The sequence below is a fragment of the Myripristis murdjan genome, chromosome 21 (genome assembly GCF_902150065.1).
Source record: "Myripristis murdjan chromosome 21, fMyrMur1.1, whole genome shotgun sequence".
NCBI lineage: Eukaryota > Metazoa > Chordata > Actinopteri > Holocentriformes > Holocentridae > Myripristis > Myripristis murdjan.
Window position 1 is genome coordinate 24,888,900 of NC_044000.1, and position 22,896 is coordinate 24,911,795.

At 45.4% G+C, this 22,896-nt stretch overlaps 1 protein-coding gene across 3 annotated transcripts in view; it reads left to right on the forward strand.

Annotated features, from left to right (window-relative positions):
- arhgef49 (Rho guanine nucleotide exchange factor 49) overlaps positions 1 to 22,896 on the forward strand; it is a 53,537-nt gene continuing 30,641 nt past the window's right edge. For 2 of the 3 annotated variants that reach the window (XM_030080796.1, XM_030080799.1), the window contains exon 1: positions 1 to 237. The gene's annotated coding sequence lies outside the window, so the exon portion shown is untranslated. Of the gene's footprint in view, positions 238 to 16,508; positions 16,576 to 22,896 lie in introns of those variants that run through there. The other variant, XM_030080797.1, reaches the window with a different exon arrangement.

The following is a 22,896-nucleotide window of genomic DNA, read 5'->3' on the forward strand; positions in this document are numbered from 1 at the left end:
GTCATGTGGGAGGGATAGAAAGCATCTGAATGGGCATCAGTGACCGATCCCGAGTCAGTGCAGCTGCCGTCCAGCCTGCTCACATCCTCGTACCGTCGCACTGGTTTTTCATTCATGAGGAGCTGCGAGTGAGCCACCTGCAACCTGAATCCTCTCTGCCGTCCACAGCGTAGCGTCCACGGGACTCCTCTCTCTGTGCTGCGATGGAGGTGAAACCACTCTGAAAAGTAACTCGGAGTAAGTAGACAACACCGGATGATGTAATGTGATTTTGATCCGGCCCATGTTTGCCTTACCACTCTGCCAAAATGAAAAAGCATCTGTAATATTCCTTATATTCCTATAATATCCCATATAGCGACTCAAGAGTGTGTCTATGGTTGAAGTGCCAGTATGCAATATTCATATAGGCACAAGCATGTGCAGTTTATATATTGCCCTTTATTATTTTAACATCACCGGCGCCCATAGCCTATAATACTGCTGTGATTTTTGTGTAGTAATCTGAATAATACCGCACTGCAAATTGCCATAGAATTTAATAGGATTAACAATTTTTGTTCCTGGTGTTTGGATAATGTTGAAGCAGGCTGCTGGTTGTCATGAGACGCTGTAGGTGTGTGTGGTCTTTATTGTTTGGTTCCTGTCATTTATTACAAAGCCCAGGCTGCAGCAGCCAGCAGGGATGTTAAGGAGACTTCTGGCTGCTCTGCTAAATAACTTAACGTCGTTACCTGAGTGAGAGGGGGTGCATGGGAGGAAACAGCTGCCACGGATGAGCTCAGCTCACCTTTGGGGATTGTCTAACAGCCTGCACTGCAGTGTCTCTAGTGTTAAAGAGGTCCTATTAGTGTCCCATGGAGAGCTATAACAGGGGTTCACATACTTTTTCATGGCAAGAACCCCTTAAAGGCTTAATGGTTTTGCCCCAGGGAAACACATCTAAGGAGATTTCTCTTGTCAGATATGATTTAGTGCAGAAAATACTGAAGGAGTTGGGGTAACAGCAGGGAGAGTGAAACCACTGCTCTCAATAGGCATTGTTAGCTATTCTTCAAACTCTGTTTTGTCATTGTGCTACCCTCTAGTAAATGAAATAATAATGAAATTTAGGTTTTTCTTATTTCCTTTGGGGACTCTCTGGACTCTCTGAAGGACTCCTGGAAGTCTTCAATACCCCCATTATGGGAACCACTCCAATCAGTATAGCCACCTTCAGGGGCAGGTGCACCCAAGCCATGACTGGAACTGCCTCTGGTGTAATGGGAACGCTGGAAAATGCTGGCTGGCTTCCAGACTGCAATCATATAATGCTGATGAATAGGGTGAAATCCTTTTGTTTGGAGTGGCAGCAGTTTCTTTGTTTTCCTGGAACGGACAATATAATGGACCTGAGTTTCACTGTAGAGCCCGTTACTGCATTAATATTTGATGAAAATTGACTTATTTCGAGTCTTTTCAAGATGTGGGTCACATGACTGGAAAACCATTTGACTTGTCACACATGCTCTCACAAAGGCAATCCCACGGGGCACAAGGGAAACGTATTAGTGTGTTTCAAGGAATAAGTCCCTGCTTAGCCCAAGTTGTTCTTGCCTTCAAGTCACGAATTGACATTATTATTAGTACACTTAGAGGAACCAAATTAATGACTTGTGTAGTGCAAACTCAAGTAAACTTCGACTCTCTTCTCCATTTTTATTTCATCTTTTGAATGAACAAATCACTGCATTGGAATTTGAAGGAAAATAGATGCACCTGTATTATTTCATGGCTTGGCAATGTGCCTCCATTCTCAGTGTCACTGGGCATTGGTAATCTTGCTTAGGAGATGGAGCTGATGCACAGAATTACAGTGAACGCCCTCTCTCCATCTCTGTCTGTCCCTGTATGAGAATAAACATTGGCCCTTTGTAATTGGACATAACACAGATTGATGTTGGACACAGAGAGAGACCCCCTCATAGATTTTCCTGCCCTAGGTAGACGGTTCAAATGGCTCCTAGTTTGCTCCCCATCAGAGCTCAGCAGGGATTTAATCAGTGGGGTTATCTGATGAAAGGTCAAGCAGTGGACCTGCAGGCTCTTACAGCTTCCTGCGAGCTGCAGACCCATGGACCCGACACAGCACAGCCAGCCAAAGAGGAGTCAATAGCAGCAGATTTAATGAGGCAGGTCGATCAGTCAGGCTAAGCCAGCAGATATGTGTGGCAGCTAAGCAGCTCCAGGGCACCCTAAACGTTAACGTGTATTCTTGGGACGGGCATCGTAATGTACTCGTATTTATTTGGGAGCAAGACCGGCTTGGCTGGACAGGACGTAATTGCCTTCCATTAACTTATTGGCTGAGATCAGGGGTTTTTTAGCTCATTGACTTCCAATTACTTAGCCTTAAGTAATGGTCATTAGTGTGGTCATTAAAGGATTAAGGTTATATTTCATGGGCTGCTGTTTTTTGCACAGTCTAAAAATTACAATTACACCATAGTTACACCATTATGTATAACTGCGGTGTATGCTTCAGCATGATTACTGTGCTTTCAATCATCGAAATGTATACATACCAAGCAATTTAGAGCCATTCACATGTTCCTACTGTCAAGGAAACTGAATTTTTTGTCATCTGTGAACATACTGTGTCTGTATCTTGTTTTAGTTTGAGATGAGAATGTGCTTGCTTCAATTGATTAGTCAGGAATTTGTGTCACTGATTAGATTTGTCGTCATCAGATTTCTCATAAATTTTAACGTGCGGGGAATTGACAGCAAACATGCCTTAAAATAGCACAATGCATAATGAATTATACACTCCGGAGCAGTGTGAACCCTTGATAGCTCGACTGCTGACGTCAGTGAGCCTAGCTACCATCCTTCACGAGAGGAATGCCACCTTGTTTCAAGAGCACCATGATTACAGTCACATAAAAAACCTCAGGAAAATGCTAAAAATCTGGGACAAAAGATGAACGGCACAAAGGATCTCCAATTCCAAGGTTGTTGATGGCATCTTGTTGTGTGATTTATTGTTCTCAGCTTTCAGTGGTAAAAGATAGAAACAATGAGGTCGGGTAAATAATGAGCGCCGAGGCTGTTTGATGGGAGTGTGTGTTCCAGGCAGCCCATCAGCACCTCAAACATCCAGCTCCATAACCAGCCTCAGCTTCCCTCGAGGACCGTGTTTGCTCCTCTATCCTGGCTGGAGGGTAAACAGTAACACATCCCACTGAGTCCTGTTAGAGCATCAGTCACAGCTGTATGCACAGGCACATGAAAGCAGGATCACTCTGTGTGTGTGTGTGTGTGTGTGTGTGTGTGTGTGTGTGTGTGTGTGTGTGTCACCCCTCCTTTTCCCCATTTTCCCAAATAAGACAATCAACAAAGGGAATCAGGCGGATGGATGACAGGCATTTTGCTGGAGAGCCTGGCCAGGAGTCTCTATGCCAATTATAGACGACCACTAATTACCAGAGGAGTAATTACGACTCAGGCAGCTGTGGCAAGAACACACACACCGCTTAGGAGGGACAGCGCAGATTTGCTGGTCCTCAAACAGTTCATTATGGGTGCCCTTTAGACAACAAAATACCCCCCTCCCCACTTAGTCTCATATTCAGTCTTATCATTATAATTAATAGTAGCATTAGTATTATTAAAACACGTGAAAAAAAAATGTGCCAGTGGGATGAGATAATCCGACTTGTTTCTCGTTTGAGGAATTTTTTTGCCTTGAAAACACAGCAGAATAAGGCAGTTTCAAGAAAACGAATTTCGATTCAAGAAAATTGTGGAAACTAGTTGATTAGCATTGGAAATAAGTGGATTTTTCCACTTGTTTTAGGAAAAAACAAGATTTTGGACACTGAATATGAGAGAAAATGACTTGTAAAGGTAATATTTTGTGGGGAAAAAACAGTAGTTTTGCACTGTACATGGCACATCCACTTTCACCCACCTTCAGGCTCACACACACAGTTAATATTGTTCAGAGTGAGAGTGATATCCTCACCTAGGGCCTTGAAGTGTGTTGCAGTGGATGTATGGTTCTTACAGAGTTATTTGTTGCTACTGAGGAAAGAAAAGGCCGGAGTGGGGAAGAAATGTTTTTTAAGAGTCAGGTTGGAGAGCAGGAAGGTCACTTGATAAAATGCTAATGCCGGCGCTAATACCAGTGCTCTGTCAGTCTGACAAGGCTGGATGGCTGGGAGAGACCTCTTCAAATAGGACTCACACACATGCACAAACACATACACATACACATATACACACGCATATATCAGCTTGGCCTTTTAGCCAGACAAGTGTTGTGAAGGACATACCGGTAGATAGTGTATCAGGCTGTTTCTCTGCAAACAAATAGACATTCGCTGCCTATTTTGTGCACGCTGCACATCTGAAGTATGCCTGTGTTTGTGTCCTCAGTCTGGCAGATGTGTTCGTTTTCAACATTTTTTCAACAGTTTGCATCAGGGCGATGTCATCTGAAGTAGTTGACACGTTCGGAGCATGAATTTCTAATCACCAGTGTGTTATTAACCTTGTCTAACATGGCCTGGATCTCATAGTATATTACCATAAGGATGAATTTACATGTTGGTCCAATCTATTCAAGCCTGTTACTCTGATTAGAAGCTACAGAGTTAAAAGCAATTTGTGATGTAGTAGTAAATGCAGAGGTGAGTAAACCATGGCTTCTAATCTCAGATCATCATATAGTTTCACTTTGATAATACTTTTTCTGGTATTAAAGTACTGGATTTATTGTTGTTATATAACTTGTCCAAGGACTGTCTACAAACCCGCCTTTGCCTTAGGCTTCACAGTAGGCATGTGAGGCAGCTGTGGGGCACGTTTCCAGCAAGGTGGATAATAAAAGATGCAGTACGTGGTCACTTAAACATACCCTGGCATACAGTAGCTTTTTGCCAGTGCAGTCATTTTTTTAAAGGAGAACCTCGCTGACAGCCTCTGGCACGGTAAAAGCTCCCCCAGTGCGTGACCTCTCCTCCCATCATCTGCTGTAACCGTGAGTAAAGCTATAGAGAGACTTCCAGCTGGGCTCACTTTCCTCCAGCTCCACCTCCCGCTCATAACAACCATTTCTAACCTTGGTCTCATTTTCTGCACCTCTTTCCTGTCTCCTTTCTTCAGCCGCCTCACTCTCATAATGCGCTCTATTCTTGCTCGCTGCAGCTCATCATCGCCGCTCCTTACTCCTTTCACGTTTCGCTCATCTTTCCCCACTTACTTTCCTTCCTCCCGTACCTTTCATAGAGGATGTGATAAACATGGAAAACAGACATGAGAGCAAATGCAGAGGAAGGACCTGGCTGCAAAGAAGGGGAAAGCAGACATCACAGTCAGACATCATATAATGAGACACTCCACGTCTCTTCCTGCAGACGTTTTCCATTATTAGGGTAATAAATATGATGTCTCTGTCCTCTTCTCTGCCATCTGTTTTGTTTTCCTTGAGAAACAAACGCTTGACAGTCCACTTGCCTTCAACTAAGTGTGACAAGTGCTCATATTGTAATGTGAATATTTTTTCAACCTATTCGAGCGTTTCATATATTTCAGAATGTAAAAATGTGCACAGCAACTCTCTGTTATTGAAACCTATCTGCATGAATGTTACCAGGTGGTAATGTGACAAAAGCAACATCCTTTTGTCTTTTTGATTATGTGTCATAGTTCCTGACCAGTTAGGACTTTGTGACCAGGAATCAGTTGAGTCAAGATTCAGTACTTTTTTTTTTTTTTTTTTTGCCATATCAGCTTAGTTGATTGGAATTACTCTCAATGAGCTCACTAACATGACATAAAATACAAGACTCAATCATAGGCATATAATACATATGTCCAACCACACAGTTATAAAACCAAACTAGAAATAAACATGAACACATAAAACAGCCATAAAATAAGCAATATAATCCAAATATAAAAATGACATGTTGCACCAGTGGTTTAAATGCTATCTTTGTTAAGGAGCTTCTGGATGCGTTTCAGAATCTGGAAGTTCTAATCTTAATGTTTCTTCGTCTTTTATGGGAGGGAAGAAGGTTAAAAAGGTCACAATCTGGATGAGATTCGTCTTTTAAACTGATCATTTAAGATGATAAACACCCCACTCTAGTCACTTTCTTAGATCCTTTGCATTATGCTGAACCATATTTATGCATTGTATAGTGTTGCATTGTGTTGTGTTGCAAGTGTAAATGGAGTCAGAGTTGAAAGATGGGTTCCTTAACATTATTGGTCATGGTGAGAGCCCCTCCCTTCTCCGTTACTCGCTGTAACACATTTGAGGATTGGCTGTGCCCGTTGTGGTGTGGGTGCAGCTCCGCTCAGTCACATTATACAGAAAAGTGGAAGGTCTGATGAGGTGCATGTGTTTCCAATACTGAGACACAAATCATCTTGTTTTCAGTAACCCCTCAGGTCTACACCTTTACCCCTCTCCTGGACAAACAGGTGTTTTTTGACACTGACTTGCTAACAATTCAGCAAGCCGGTTTAGCAAACGGTGTTCATGAATCCGAGCCTTGGGAACGAGAGCAGAAAATAACAGCACGTTTTAAGCATTTAATTAAACTCCCAAGTCCCTGTTTGTGTAGATGAAACTACAGCAGGACATTGAAAAGTGTCAAATTTAGTATTAGTTCCACTGCAGATATCAGTAGGAAATTTGCAACAACATTTCAATTTTGGTCAGAGTCGGAAACTTCCCACTTCCCATTTCTCAAACTCAGCATACTGTTATCTTTAACATGTTAACATGCCGCATAGTATTTCCTATTGTGCAGATCAAATGCATAAAATGTGATAATTAACATAGCAGATGCACATAATTACATGATAATCACATCACATTATCCAAGCTGTAGAGTTCCAATATGGCTGCTAGAGAGCATGCTGTGTCACCTGAAATCTCTTGTTAATCCGCCCACACTGATTCCTGTGGCTGAGTGATGTGGAGGTTAGCAGTGCGACTGTCGGCTGACACAGCAGGGAGCGCGTGCCGCTGGCTCGCACCCGCACCACAGCACAACTAGCTAGCCGACGGACACGCCAGCGCTCCGCTCTCTCATCCGAGGCCAGAAATCACTCACCAAACACTGCCCATTAGCTTTGCCTCCACATAATAAACCATCAGCGCCCACTTCCACGATCTAACATAGCACGCCATCATTCTAGCTGAGTGGATTTTTGCCCAAGAGCATTTTGTTGAAAAGAACAAGAAAACAACCTGTCACACATTGAGCTATGCTCCCCGATTTTCCATCCAAACAGTGAAGTGAAGGCAGTGACATTTTACCGGCAAAATGTTTCTCTCAGAGGGGATTGCTCCCTGTGTGTGGATGTGTGTGTGTGCGTGTGTGTGTGTGTGTGGTAGACATGAGATGAAGCCTGATGCAGAATGGTAATGAGGATCAAAGTCTCTGTACTACCCTACCTGACAGCCTGAAGAATGCTTGCATGTGTGTGTGTGTGTGTCTGTGTGGGTGTGGGTGTGGGTGTGTATTTGCACATGCATCTGTGCAACCTTTAGCTGAACTATTAGGATTCAGGTCAGGGCACATTTTAACAGTTGGAGGGATTATCCTCAAAGCAGCTGAATCGGCATGCTTCTGCACCCATGTTGTGTTCAGGTAACGGGGTTAGTTAGTCAGTCAGCACCCTGAGGCCTGTACCTCGCTTTTCAATGCACCCTCTTTGCCTTTGGGAACTGGCATGGCAAAACGGGGATTAAACTACAAGTCGGCAGCCTCATCCTTACCCTTCCTCACCCCTTTTCTCCCTCTTTTTCTCACCCCTCCATGTGCCTGAAATGGAAATAGTGGTGCCTGTCTGCTGGGCCTCCCGAACAATATGAGAGCTGTGCTAAATGCAAAATTCTCTCCCTATCTGCGCTGAAAGGACGGAGGCTATGCGCGCTCTGTCCACCACTTTGTGCCTTTTGTTCTCAAAATAAAATAAAACCCCACTGGCTCCATAATCCGGCTATCACTTCGCTCCCTGCTTGCAATTGCAGCCCGTCCCCCCTAACAAAGAAAATGCCTGTTTGCGAACATGGCACCGTTTGTTCACTTAAATAAACAAGACGCCTTACTGTTTCTCAGCTCATGTTTACCATTAGGGGCTTTTTATGGTGACAGCGTTTCTGGTGTAGCCGTGCCTTTTTGATCCAGAGATAGCCCAAGGTTTTCTCTAATAGCTTTTCATTCAGAGTGCAGTGGCCTTGTGGCGTTCTTGCTCTCGCGCTGGAGCCTTGGTTATGTCACCGCAGTTTCATAATGTGTGCTTTGGACAGGTTTTTAAGCACAGAATGTAGACTTCATATTCACGCAGAGTCAAGATTAGACTTTTCCTTGCCTGAGATTCAAAACAAACAAAAAAAAAACATCACCCACTGTCTCAGTTCTCTGCATTATAATAGACCGCGGGCGGAGGATGAGCTTGACCAGCCCCTTCCTTTGTTATGTTAAAACTGATGTTTCGGAAGTATCTCAGCGCTTCCGCCTATTACCATAAAGATTACTGTGGTTGAATTTTGATGTCGGATGCTATTTAGTTCTGCCTCCCACGCGGCACAGAGTCCTTACGAGCCAGAGCCTCCTAGTGAGCCTTGGAAAGAGGAATAGATCTGCATGTCAGAGGTTAATCTTCCATTGATTGAGGATGATCCGGCCACCCGTGCTACTGGTCTGTCGCCGTTTGGGACATTCAGAATATTCACTCCAGCGTGCCTTCTCCTTGCCGCAGAGATATGTAACCTCCGAGGCGTCGCAGTGTGTCAACAATCCTGTGTTTACCGTACCTTCTCAGGCGGTTAATTGGGGCTGCATATAGAGAGAGGCGTCCATTTTGCCCATGAATGAAATCCAGTCACGTTTCTGTGGCCCAACAGATTTGCCATGGCAATTTCTTATTTGGCAACAGTCTGGGTAATACTTATTCACATGCATGATAGTGCCAGTACCCCCTGGCACTGCGCTCGCCTATGTGCAATGGTGGTATCAGATGAAGCAGAGCTGTTTAACATGGGCATAAAAATGTACCTTTTTGATTTCCCCGTGGTGGTATTTCAATTGGAGAGCAGGCCTGTTTGTGGTGGAAATGGTGATGGAAGTGATGCTAGCCACCGGCGACATAATCCTCCAGTACCTAAGTAGTACTAAACAGATCTGTGCTATCATCTGCAGTGGAGCTAGGCAGGGTTGATGAGAGGCAGGCACCTGCTGTATAAGAGCGGCAGTTGAAGCTATAAGGGACAATTCCAGTTTTTACTCAGATTTTAACCCATTCGCTTCACTGCATGTATGCTTTTTCACAGTTTTCTAAAGTATACCATAGACCCGCTTAGATCCTTGAATGTGTTTTTCCTGCATTTTGCATTCCGTTTCAACTGGGAAGTTGTAAGACAAGGTCCCAGTTGGAAATTTCAACTGGAACACCCCCTGTAGTCAGATGCCTGACTTGGAAAGCCGAAGGAACCTCACCACCCCCGACCTCAAATTCCCAAATGCTGATGCTGCTGTGCGCATCAGTAGTGAAAGCTGTAGTAATATACTTTTTATCAGCACTTCTGTTTTATTTATGTCAGTCGTTCAAACAGGACTAACCAGCTTCTATCTGTGGACGCGTTGCTATGTGGATGTGTTTGTATGCGCAAAATGCTGTGTAATGCATTGTTATCAACTGGTATTGCTATTAGTGGCTAACCTGGCTAGAACTGGTTTTCCAACTTGTTGTGCTAGAGCATGGTCAGCTCAGGTGTGACATCATTCCCAACTCTGACCTCTGGCTGCTGAGATAAATGGAACGCAACAGAAGTCAGGCACCTGTCTCTTCATTTTGTTGCAGTGAATAAAAAAGTCAACTTGCAGGGACCTGACACTGGCTTGCAGTGAACGTCCAACTTTTTCAAACCAAGCAGAAGTCAAATCCACATCTGGCATCGTCCTTCTCATGTCCATGTTTACTTGTCATCTGTCACTTGCTGGATTTGATTTTCCAACAAATCAGCATGTAAATGTGATGCTTTCTTGCAGCCAACTAGGAAGCCCCAGATGTCTGAGCCTCCCACCAGCATGTGAATGCACCAGAAGAACCTGCAGACTTGTCAAATCAGCGTGTGCCATGATAAAGTAACTTGGATGAAAATGAATGAAGGCAGGATGTTCACTCTCTGTAATGAATTGCCAATCTTGAGCAAGTTTCAAGTCTCTGCGAGCTGATTTTCTTACCGTAACAAGATGAATGGAGACAGATGGCTGCCTGGAAGGGTGGAAAAAAAAAAAACACATTCTGAAATCTGAATGAGCGTAGTATACTTTGGAAACCGGCTGGTAGAAATGTGAAGTATCCATGTAGTGTAGTACAAAGGCTACAACATGAATAAGAAGTGGAATTGTCCTTTAGAAGGTAGTGTAATGTCTGGATTGTGTAGCTCTATCTGGTTTACTGTAGAGAGGATGGATGGATTGACAGGAAAATTGGATTTCATGGCTTCCCATCAGGAGGGCTGGGCTGATTCCATGCACTGTGTGGCTGCAGGCGTGCTGATTATGTTCGCAGACTCCCTCCCTACACACACACACACACACACACACACACACACACACACACACACACACACACACACACACACACACACACACACACACACAGAGGGCTTTTAATCAGCCAATCTAGAGCCTAGGATGGAGATCCACTGTAGTCAGCAAGTGCATGATCGTGTGCTCCCACAGATGGACACACACACACACACACACACACATATACACATACATTTGTGGGAGTACCAAAATGCAAACCTAGTGACACACATTTTCAAGTGCTCTCTCTCCCTCTCTTCTCTCTCACTCGCACTCATTCACTAAGAATGAATTGAGGTCGTAGAATTTCCTTTACGTAATAACTCATATGTAATAATAACCACTTAAATGGAGCTCTGTGGACTCTTCTCTGTGTGCAGCCCGGTCAGATCAATAAAAAAAAAACATATACTACAATATTTTGCTGGCAATAGGTAGAGCAAATCAAGGGATGAACAATAGAGATCGACCAAATACATTGGCTTGTATCAGCTTTAAAATGCAATACCAGTATTTTTCTTGGAGTTTTCTTGGAGTGTGTTATTAATACAACTGTCACATAACAACAAAACGAAAATAACATAACGTGCCCTGTTGTGTACAAACACCCCTAACAGGCAAAATACAAGCCTGCACTCTATTTAGAGGGCTTCTAATGTGAGTCACACCAGTGTTTCGACCTTGTGAACCTTCTGTCGGACATGCAATGCATTTGACCTGGTTGGCCTAACAAACCTAACAAGTGTGGGTTAGTGTGTTAGCATGGCTATCATGTCCTCATGCAAATTAGGAATGTGCAGGCATACACACACACACACACACACACACATAGACACACACTTGTCATGAGTGAATGGAGCAGCAGTTTTTGCTGAGGAATGAGGGCCAGTTCCCATGCTGCCTCCCGGGCTGCACAGCAGTATATGGGTTAAAGTGTGTTAGTGTGTTCACACAGCCCGGCTACCCTGCTCAAAGTATGACAGATACTTTATTTTAGATGGAGAATGGAAGTGCATGGAGCTTTTTCACCGCAGTTATTCTGACATGAAATAGCAGGGTAAAACACAGGTGTTACTAATGACATTATTCTATTTGATTCGATTCAGTTCTGTTGTGTTTAAGTGGAGCAGGGTCCCTCCAGTGAGCCAGCATGAACAATAGCAGGACGCTGGCTCTGTTAGACATAAATGGAGCGGAACCTCAATTAATATCATTAGTAACACCTGTGTTTACCCTGCTATGGCTGTGTACAGAGTAGAATAGAATAGAATAGAATACCGTATACCGTAAATATAATACACACTGCCTGCCTCACTTGACTCTGTCAACTGAATCACTCGTAGCATGTGGGCTATTTTAAGAACTGGCCCCAGCACATCTCTTTAAAACCCACCCATGTTGTCCTGTGTGTCAGCAGACAAAGGCACAGATAGCGGTGTAAATTTAGTTCACTGTGTGAGCCTGTGGTTACTTTCCGTATGTGTGTCACTGGGTCCCATTGTGCATTATGGTGCCCCCCCCCCCTTACACCTCCACCCCACCCCACACAGCCACCCATCACTCAATCGATTGTCTCTCCCTCCTGGGCCGTCATCAAAGGACAGCATTGTGTCCCACAGTGCCCCCGTGGTTGCCAAGCAATCGAGCCCCAGATAAACAAACCGGCAAAGGGCAGTTTTTACGACGTCCTGTATTAAGGTACCCCCCGCCGACTGTGCATGTACACACACTCCTCCTTCAATAAGTAAACGTGTCCATCTAGCCGAGGGGGTCACGAACAATGCATTCTTCCACCCCGGGATAGCCAACAGTACCAGCCATTGTGCAGCGCTGAGTGTGATAGCAAGAAACAGGAAGGGAGATATGAAGGTAGTGACTGTAAACACTGTATCCACTCTATCAGACCTCCTCTGTCTTATATGAACAAATACAGAAAATGACACGACTCCGGCCTTGTTTTATCTTCATTTCCTGGTGTGTACATTGTTTCAGGGGAGCCACTCTGGTTCAGCGTCGTGCTTCATGCTTGTGAGTGCAACACAGGCTCCCATGGTTACTTAGTAGCGCTCCAACACTTGGAGCCGGTTCAACCTCGTTCAACATCAGTCTCCGCTCCGTGCGCCCTCGTCCTCCCCTGAGTCATGGGAGCCAGGCTAAATTTAGCACGGCCTGAAAAAGTGATGTTGTGGCAGGTCTTTATTGAGAGTGTACCCCCAAAAGTCTCTCTCTCTCTCCGCCTCTAAGTAAAAGGCTGTCCATGACTCACTCGTTGCAGAGCAAGGGGCCTATGAATTATTGAGCCAATGGTGGAGCCCTCATAAATTATCGAACTGTGTGTCGCCGGGCGGAGAGGGGCAGCTCAGCGGATACATGCCGACCCTCACGGCGTGTCACGGCCACCTAGACCTCTTCCTGGGCTCCTAACGGGACAGGGCCAGCATGGACATTCACAGGCATGCACACACACATACATACACACACTCTGCAGCCAGTGCTTTTAACTGTCAGCCCCGATGTGATAAATGCCGGATTTTGATCAGGGGCCACAGAGACGAATGCTGGCCCCTCCTCCATGTCTACATGAAGCCAGGTAAATTTGAAAATATATCTTTTTTTTTCACCGTCTGGGGCTTCTGTCTCTACGAAGCTGGCACTCTGCACCTGCAAAAATTGATCTTTTAAGAAATGCTCTCAAACTTGGCATTGTAATGTCGAGAGGAAAATGGAGCTTTTTGATGATGCAGGATTGTCATGTGATTAAACTCTTAGACTAGTATGGAGCGTGGGCAGGACATGCATGTAGGCCCATACACGATTGATAAGGAACTTTTTGACATTTCAGGGCATTCCAGAGTGGAGTGCAGGTATTTGGAAAACAGTCTGAACATGTTTGCGTGGCACAGGATGGATTGAACATGAAAATGGCATCTTCAAATTTATCAGCTCCACACTGCAAGAAATCTCATCTGGTCATTTAGTCTCAAATTCAGTGATATAATCTTTTTTTTTTTTTTTTTTTCAAACAAGGTCAAAAATCTGCCTTTGGGATGAGATAATCCCACTTGCTTCCATGCAGTTTTACTTGTTTCAGTATTTTTTCTCTGTGAACAAGTATAAATATGTTGAAACAAGGCAGAATAAGGCAGATCAGCCCTCTAGGATCAAGAAAATTACACTTGATTCAAGAAACTTTGGGAAACAAGTTGATTAAAATTGGAAACAAGTGGGATTATCTCATCCCACTGGCAGATTTTCTTCCACTTGTTTGAAGAAAAACACGATTTGAACACCAAACGTGAGACTAACTTACTTTTTTAAGATGGGGATTCTTTGCAGTACACTGGTGACTTTCCGTACTTAGATGTTTTCCTCAAGGGTGTGCACCGCCCCTCTCATCACTGGGGGAGCGACCTTGGCCATTTTACCACAATGTGCTATCATTACAGGTCCCGGCTGATTCACAATGAATGTTAAAGTGGTGTTCAGCAGGACCAATTTGGCACTGATTATGTTTCATATCCTTCACCGTGTGCACACACCCTCTTCCATCCTCTGATTAATGTCCCGCCCTGGCCAACATTGATTGTCTGATGTGATGGAGCCGCTAAATATCGGAGGCGCGCTTTAACAGCTGTGAACGCTTTTTCTGTTTTCTAATGGCAGCCTTGAGATGCAGAACAGGGAAGGGGAGGGGGGGGTGGTTTAGTCAGCACACCCCCCCTAGGGTAGAGGGATGCATTGACTGCTGGTAATAGCCACACTGAAGCTCTTTCTTGCTGTCTCTCTCTCGTGGCGGATCATGGGAGTCGGACCAAAACGAGCAAGGTGGAGAAAATTGTGTTTTTGAGCTTGGAGTGTCTGATGTAGGGAATGCAAGAGGGGGTTGGCTATCATTTTGGCAGCAAGATGGCACTGGCAGTGACAAACATATGGCTGGTGTGGGAATGCTCTGAAAAATGCGCACATGCTCTCTACATGTGTACAAAAATAGAAAACAGACACACACACACATACACACACACACACTCCCCCTTTCTCTGTCATCTCTTCCTTCACTTTCTGTTTGTACTCAATTTCAAAGACACACTCTCTCTCTCTCACACACACACCAAAATGTGGCGTCTGGCTGATGCCTAGTGGCACCGGGCCATGGGCAAATAGTAACTGTTATTCCCACAGGAAGCTGGGGTTCGAGGGTTGTCCTGGACCCTAGGGAGATGAGCTCACCCTCCATATGCCCAGTAAACACCAGACAGACGCACCAGCACATTGTCATTGCAACACATCAGGCCGGCGGCCAAATACCCTCGTAGTGGAGCTTTAGCCCCGTTCTGTGGGACAGGAACGCAGGGCTAATCCTCGGTGTTTGACGCATCGCCTGCTGGCTTTGGCGATCGCAAAGTATCATGATTTTGCCTCATTGCAAGATCGCGGCATGTGATGTTACCATTGACGCACCCAAGCCAACATCAACCCAACGTTTCAAAAAAAAAATCCATTTTACTTTATTTATTTTATTCTAAATTCTTCCTCTAAAATCTGCTACATTAATTGTTTTATGTAAGTGACTTGCAGGGAATCTTTGTCACCTTTTGTGTGTGCGATCCCATTGACAGTGCTTTGAAGATTTTCTGGTTTATCCCACTGTTTAGACCCCATGCACACTGATTTGCACGGGAATCAAATTTGTCATGTGTGTAAGCAAAATTAGGCGACCTGTGCATGCTGTTACTCCTACTCGGGGCATCTGTTCAACTTGCCGGTAGCTGCACTGACAACTTAAAAAAAAAAAAAATCAAATAAAAGTTAAATAAAACAGTAAAAACAAAAATCAATATTTTTTTCCAAACAGACTGCAACAATAACATAACTGACCTGTTATTAATGCATGTTAACAAACTGAGGAGGTCTTAGATCAGCCCGTGAAAAAAATGTATTGTTTTTTTTTCCACGTTAAAGTGTTACTAAAATTAACTTGTTTTTGTAAATTGCCGATTTGTAGATTTGTAGATTTATTTATTTTTTTAAAAGAAATGGGACAGTACATGTTAATGCACATATAAATGTAAACACATTTCCGTCTCTAGTCCCATTGGCAGGTTGGTGTTGTACATAACGCTCATATACAATAGAATAAAACAAAAACAAAAACAAAAACAAAAAAAAAACAAGACAAACAACATAGTTGATCATAAAACATACAGGCCAAGGCTCAGGGGACCATGTGCATTTCACCCCTGCTTAAACACTAAATTAAATGTCGAGGGGCTGATAAAAGTGCAGAGTGCTAAAGTGTAAAGTGCATTATTATATTGCAAATTGCCCAATAAATAAAATATAAAGTGCTATTTTGATTGCTGCTCATTAATGATACTTTCATGTTGAATTCAAGGTGTTCAGTGAGTGCCCCAGGTTTTTTGTTATTTGTAGTGGCTTGTCTTTACCCAGGACGGAGTGTGAACTGCTGCAGGTGATCCAGCTCGGTCACTGGCTGGCTCTGCACACACTGAGTGGTGAACATCACTCTGCGGGAAGAGAAGGAAACAACAGGGAATTAAAGATTAAGCCAATGTCACAAGATGGCCAGGGTGATGACACAGCAGCCCCTGCCTGTCCTGTATGTGTGTGTGTGTGTGTGTAACTGTGTGTGCCTGTGTGAGAGGTGGAATAGAAAGTACCTCAGCACTTCAGCGCCGCAGCCGCTTCTCCGTTTCCATGCCTACCAAAAGGGCTGTTCAGTTGGAGCATGCTCAGTTCGCCTCCCCAGCCTGTAACAATAGCCAGTGAGAGCAGGGCTGGAGCGGTTCACACACGCTCACACACAGAGAGACTCGCTCACACACCCACCAACACACACACACACACACACACACTCTACTCCAGCTCACAGTGGGAGCGAGACGGAGAGGAGAGGCTGCCTGCTGCGCTGCGGAGCTTTAACACACATGAACACACACACTCGCCCGTAACAAAGGTGAGTCCACAAAGCCGTGTAACTCCCGTTTTACAAGGTTTTCTGTTTTTTTTTTTTGTTTTTTTTTTTTATTCCGGTGTGCAGTTTGGAGCGGCGGTAGCTTTGTCTTTCAGAGTGAAGACAGTTGTTGCTGGTGGCAAAACTAGGAATAAAGAGGAAGCATGTGAGCTGCTCTGACTGGGAACATCCATTGTGAGTGACAGGGCTGCACCGATTCTCATTCATCATGTTGGAATAACGGGACCGTTACACTCTTATTAACCCCTGAGAGGCTTTGGGAGGGAAAAAAAAAAAAAAAAAAAACTCTTTCCACAAATTGATGTTGATGTCTCCTGAGCAGCAAAAGCCAATTGAATATTTATTCTGGTAAATTTGAGATGTAGTAGTTGACAAAGCAGAGATCGCTCAATAATTCATGTGGTCTTGCATGGAGGAAAGTGGGGATGACAGCAGGTGTAATGCGATGCTTTGCATGGATATTGAACTCTCGCCGGCACCTTTGACGGGGCACGGCGATGCAGGAGCTCACTTTTACTCATGTGTGCTCGTTCTCATCAGGATGCGCTGTTTCAAGGCTCTCGCTGACCTTACAGCGTGCTGACTGCGCTCGTGGAATGCAAAAGGTGGTGATTAAATTAGCGGAGGTTTCCACACTTGATGAATATGAGTCCTGACAGGTGGCAGGTTCGTCTGAGTGCGGCGCTTCGGGGCGAACGTGTCCGCGCTCTTTCTTTTGTCCTCTATCGGTTAGAGAAGTTCTGCATGCGTTTGGGGATAATTGGATTCGGGCTGGGCTTGATGCTCACCCACCTCTGAAAATGTTATATGATCTGGCTGCAGGGAATGTGAGGAGCGTCTCCTGTCATGCCTGGCCGACCCTCTGAAATCTTATGTGTCTGTGTGTGTGTGTGTGTGTGTGTGTGTGTGCATTTTGTGTGTTTGTGCATGTGTGTGTGTGTGTGAGAGCTGGGGCGGCCAGTGCTTGAGTATTATCAATACTATCCTGTAGCTTTGCCCCGTTTCTCTCTTGGCACCACCCTCAGACACACACAGTGCAGGACACACACACACACACAATCACCGCCCGCCTCCCACATGATTAATTGGTGTGGCTGTTAAATTCCTGGTGGGTCGATAGTGTATTCCTCCACAGCCGGCCGGTCCACATGTTTGTGTGTGTGTGTGTGTGTGTGTGTGTGTGTGCTGCTGTTGGAGCAGTGCTTAACAATCGACTGGTGTGTGCCTTGCAGACTGGAGGCCACATATGAAGCTCGGTTCAGCCCTGTCTGTGTGTCTGTGTGCTCAAGTCCGCCTGCCTCAACGTCTGTCTGGCACTTGAGGGCGGGGAAACGGCACAGCGTGCAGGCGAGGAATTGTTCAGCTGGAGAAAGAGCAAAAAAAAAGAGAGAGAGAGAGACGAGGAGAGGGGATATGGGGAGGGAAAGAAGGAGCATAGAGAGCAGAGAAGGAGATTGGTGGAGTGGGAGGTGGAGGAAAGAGCGGGAGAAGAGAGAAAGAGCGGCGGGGGAGAGTGATAGATGCTGGAGAGGACGTGAAGAGGGGAGGTAGAAAGAGAGAGAGAGAGAGAGAGAGTGAGAGAGAGGCAGGCAGGCAGTCCCTCACCCTGCAGGAAATTGGAAAATAAATTGAGTTGACACATCCAGGTTTGCATAGCATCTATGCTGGGGAGTGGGAGGGAAGAGGTTCAGGCTCAGGGCTTAGGAGGTTCACGCAAGGCTAATCATCTCGGTGCCCACCGGTTAGGACCACCAAAAGGCTTCCCGGGGTTGGTAATTAGGAATTTCCATCTGGTTTTGATCAAAAAGATACAGCGCAGCCCCTCACTCGCCGCCGCTCGCCGCTTTTGTGTCTGATAAAATGTCGCTTCGGTTTTTCCCTCGCAGAGTTCTGTCACAGGGCTGAACAGGAAGCCTGATTCCTCTGGCAACAGCTGACTGAAACATATCACTGCAAAACCACCCATTTTAGCCAGTCATTATCCTTATTTTCTTTCCAAACATCTTGTTTTTCTTACAACATGTCGAAACATCTGGCCGCGGGAGAAGATAATCCCACTTGTTTCCAGTGTAGTTTCACGTTGAGTTTTTCTGAGAACCAGCATAAATATGTTGAAACAAGGCGAGGCGAGGCAGATCAGCCGACGAGCACCAACAAAATGATGCTTGATTCAGGAGACAAATTGATTAGCACTGGAAACAAGTGGGATTATCTCAAAAAATGTTTCACCCCTTTGAAGAAAACCAAGACTTGAAGTCGGAATATGAGACAAAATGACTTGACGGAAGATTTTTAGGGATTGTTGTCATATCCTCGTGGGGTTGAGATTTGCTGGATGTGTCGTCGGGTAGAATGTGAAGTGGCATCCACCGCAGGCTGTCGAGTTCAATTGTGGGAATGCAGGGTGTTTTGGTGGCCTCTGAGCGGGCAGACTGACTGTGTGTGTGTGTGTGTGTGAGAGTAATGTGACAATCCACAGATGTGACAGAAAGCATCTCTTCTTCTCTTCCTCTTTGTGTGTGTGTGTGTGTGTGTGTGTGTGTGTGTGTGGCAGCTGCTGGGTATCATGGAGTTTTAGAGACAGACAGGTGGTTTTTCTGTCTCCGTGCTTCCTCGTGTCTTTGTGCTCGTCACACACTCTTGCAGCAGGCATGCGCGGCACACACACACACCGCTCATGCAAATGCGAGTGGCACCCACTTGCACAATACACACACAACGGCACACGCTGCCACATGCATGCACACGGCGCTGGTGCCACCCTGCAGTGTTGATGCTTGTTAGCTGGGTCAGTGGAAACCCAGGCGACAGTTGATCAATCGCTCCTCCCCTCCTCTCCCTCCTTCTTGTCTATGCTGCTAATCATCACACCTCCATCCCTTCCACTCCCATCGCTTGCGCTCCTCGCTGTCCTCTTCCCTGTAAACTTTTTGTTGCTTTGGCTGTCATATTAAAAACCCTCTTCTCTTCTCTCTCCTGTCCTTTTTCTCTCCAAAGTTTAAGCCAATTACGAGCTTGTCCTTGGCTCACAAAGGAGAAAGAGGAGGGATTTTCCTGCTTTACCCTTCATCATTCCCCTCCTCCTCCTCCTCTCTTCACCATAAAGAAGGTGTGAGCCGTGCGCTGACTTCCCTAACCCTCCTCGGTAGATCTTTACACAGGCGCAGCAGCCGGTCAATACGAGTCCATGATCTATCTGTGATGGAGCCTTGTTAGGGCTGACAATGAGCCGGCGAGGAGGAGGGCTCTTTGAACATGTTGACAGTCCCCTCGGCAAGGTCAAGGGGCAGCATTGATCCGCCCGCAGCAGGCAGGAGGCCGCCGCAAAAACGGAGCGTGTCGGCTGAATGTGAAAGCGATCGGCTCGGGCGCATTCTGCCTCAGAGTTCGCCTTTTCAGTCCGACAGTTTCATTCACAGGAATCTGCTCGGCAGCCGACGCCAGCGTTTCCAGCAGAGCCGCCGGTTCTTAGGCAAAAAAAGCTCTCGCAAGACGTGTGAAATGTTTTTCCCTGACTGTTTGGAGAGCCAGAATTTTTATGTCGGCTCTAATTTTGTAAGAGTATGTGTCACTTTTTTTTTTTCTTTTTTTTTTTTTAAGCATTACTGGATTTGCCAGTGGATTTCTCATGTTGGAAAGCAGCTCTTCAGTTGTTCGCAGCCATGCATCAGTGAAACATCAGACTTTTATTCATGAGGGAAGAGGATTTATCCCAGGCGGTTGCCTCTGACCCGGCTGCTAAATAATAAGAGAGAAAACACTCACACGGCCAAATCTATTTATTCCTTTTTATTTTTGAGTGACAGGTCAAGGACAGAGGCTTCGCACCGTGAAAAAGTGCTTGATGGGATACATGAATGATTTCAGCGGCCGTGGGTTGTACTACCACTCTCTTTCTCCCTCTCCCTCTCTCCCTCCATCATCAATCTCTCTCTCTCCTCTCTCCTCTCTGTGCCCCCCTCCACCCTCATTCTCTCATCTCTGACAGCATCTCTTATCTCCCTGTCTCCCTTCATTCTCTGTGCAGTGATAGGAATGACTCACATAGCCATCTGCTACCCAGCAAATCCTCTCCTGCCTTATTACCCTCCCTTTGTTTATTAACACCACTCCTGGGACTACAGCCACCTCTCCCTCCCGTGTCTCTTTTCGTTTCTGGATCCCACTCTCTCTCTCTCTCTAGTTTAAAACTCTCTGTCTTTTTTCCCTTTGCTCCCCCCCCCGTCCCGTCCCACTCTCATCATTTTTCTGTCTGTTCCTCTTATTCTCCTTTTTGCCTCTTCTGCCACATTCCTCTCCCTGTGCATTGCCTCCCCCTTCCTATTATTTCACCTGATATCCATTCTCTCTCTCTCTCTCACCCTCCACCTCTTCCTCTTTTCCCCAGGAGATAGATGGCAGGAATGAGGTCAGACAGTGTGTGTGTGTGTGTGTGTGTGTGTGTGCGCGCGTGCGGAGGTGAGGTGACTGTTGATGTTATTGTCGCCGTAGCACTGCCTCCGCCATTGTTGATGTCATTATGATCCCCCGCAGTAACGACAACAAAAACAAGAAAACACCCCGGGGGCAGGAGGGGGTGTGTATATGTGAATGTGAATCTGAATGTGAATGTGTATGTGTATGCGTGTGTGTGTGTGTGAGTGTGTGGATGTTGCGCGCAGAGACTAGAAGTGAGAGAAGTCAGGAAAGAGAGAGAAACTCTGACTAACTAGTGTGCCTTGGGTGCCGCAGACCTTCAGCTGAACCCTGCTCCTGTCGTGTTTCATCTGAAAGGCGTCCATATCGGCCCGCGCGATCCTTGCTCCAGTGTTTTTTTATGCTTTCCAGACTGGCTTCAGCTCAAACACTTGCCTTGGGAGGTAATTAGGCCAGATACGTAGCATGCACAGTTTCAACCATCTGTTTAAGTCGCTGTGTTTTCCTGGAGCCCAAACATTTCACAGTTCGGGGTTGTCTTTTTTTTATTTTATTTATTTATTTATTTTTGCAGGTGATGTTATAGGTGATGATATCTCATTCTGGATTGTGATTGGTTGAGTGGTGGGTTGGTGGTTAGTAGCTGCATGGTGTGTAACGTTTCAGCATCGACATCATGATGTGCACATTTACATTAGTCACACTGCAGGACGCCAGTAAATTATCTCAAACACGTCATGCTACAGCTTTTTTGCTGTCTGATACCTTCAGGAAAAGTCTCAAGGTTTTCCATGAATAATGTACAAGAAAAGTCAGGTTTAGTGTTCTTGGATCCATGGAGTTTGTTGCATGTGCGGTGATCAGTTCATTATGAGCTCTGGTGATCAGTTTATCAAACAACCGAAAAAGGACAGGCTCGTTTTCAGGTTGGGTTGGGATGAGGGTTTATCAAGTGCGTCCCTTCACCACAGCACAGTTTGAATTGATGTCTGTGCACGCAGATCCTGCATGTCACCCGGCCTGACAACATGCACGAGACACGGCTACTGTCACAGATACACTCATACTGTACTGTTGCCTGGATGCTAGAGGCAGGCGAGGCGGCTTTTGAGTTTGTGTATTCCTGTTATCAGCAGCACCTCGTTAATGTCACAGGGCGAGTCTCTAAGAAACACTGCACACACACACACACACACAAAACTTGAAGTATCCAGATCTATCTGCACATACATCTTGTTGGCGTAAAGATAAATCTTTATCAATTAGTTGCCTGAGGTTGAGAGTTTTACCGTCCTCAGCCGCACCGGGAGGCCTGTTTATCTTCCACCACGCCGATTAATCTTACATTTGAGCATTGCTAGAAATTTCAGATTATGGGGCGCTCCGGTGGTTGAGTGTGCAATAAAGATAAAGCCGCTGTGGCCTGGATTCGAATCCGGCCCAGACCCTTTCCTGCTTGTCATCCTCTCTCTCTCTCTCTCTGCCCTGCCTCTCTCCACTGTGACTGTCTAATAAAGCAGAAATGCTGGAAAAAAGGTAGATTATGTGTAAACAGCACACACAATTACCTCTCCACCTGGTCTCTCTCTCCTCCTCCTGTCTCTGGAGTGACATATGTGAAACCGGAAGTGGAGGAGTCCAAGGTCATTTCTGGAGGGGTGGCAGAGGGCTGAACCAAGTGTGGTAGGAGTAGGGGTGGGCATATGTTTTTTTTTGTTAGCAGAAGATGGACTTTTATGAGTGTTAATTGTACATCCATAAATGAATAACACTCTGCATGTGTCTGGTGAAGTTTCCTGTATTTCTTTATATCGCAATATATATTGCAGAAAAAAGTGAGATGACAACCCAACTGGAGGGTTTAGCTTTGATCAAACCCACAAAATA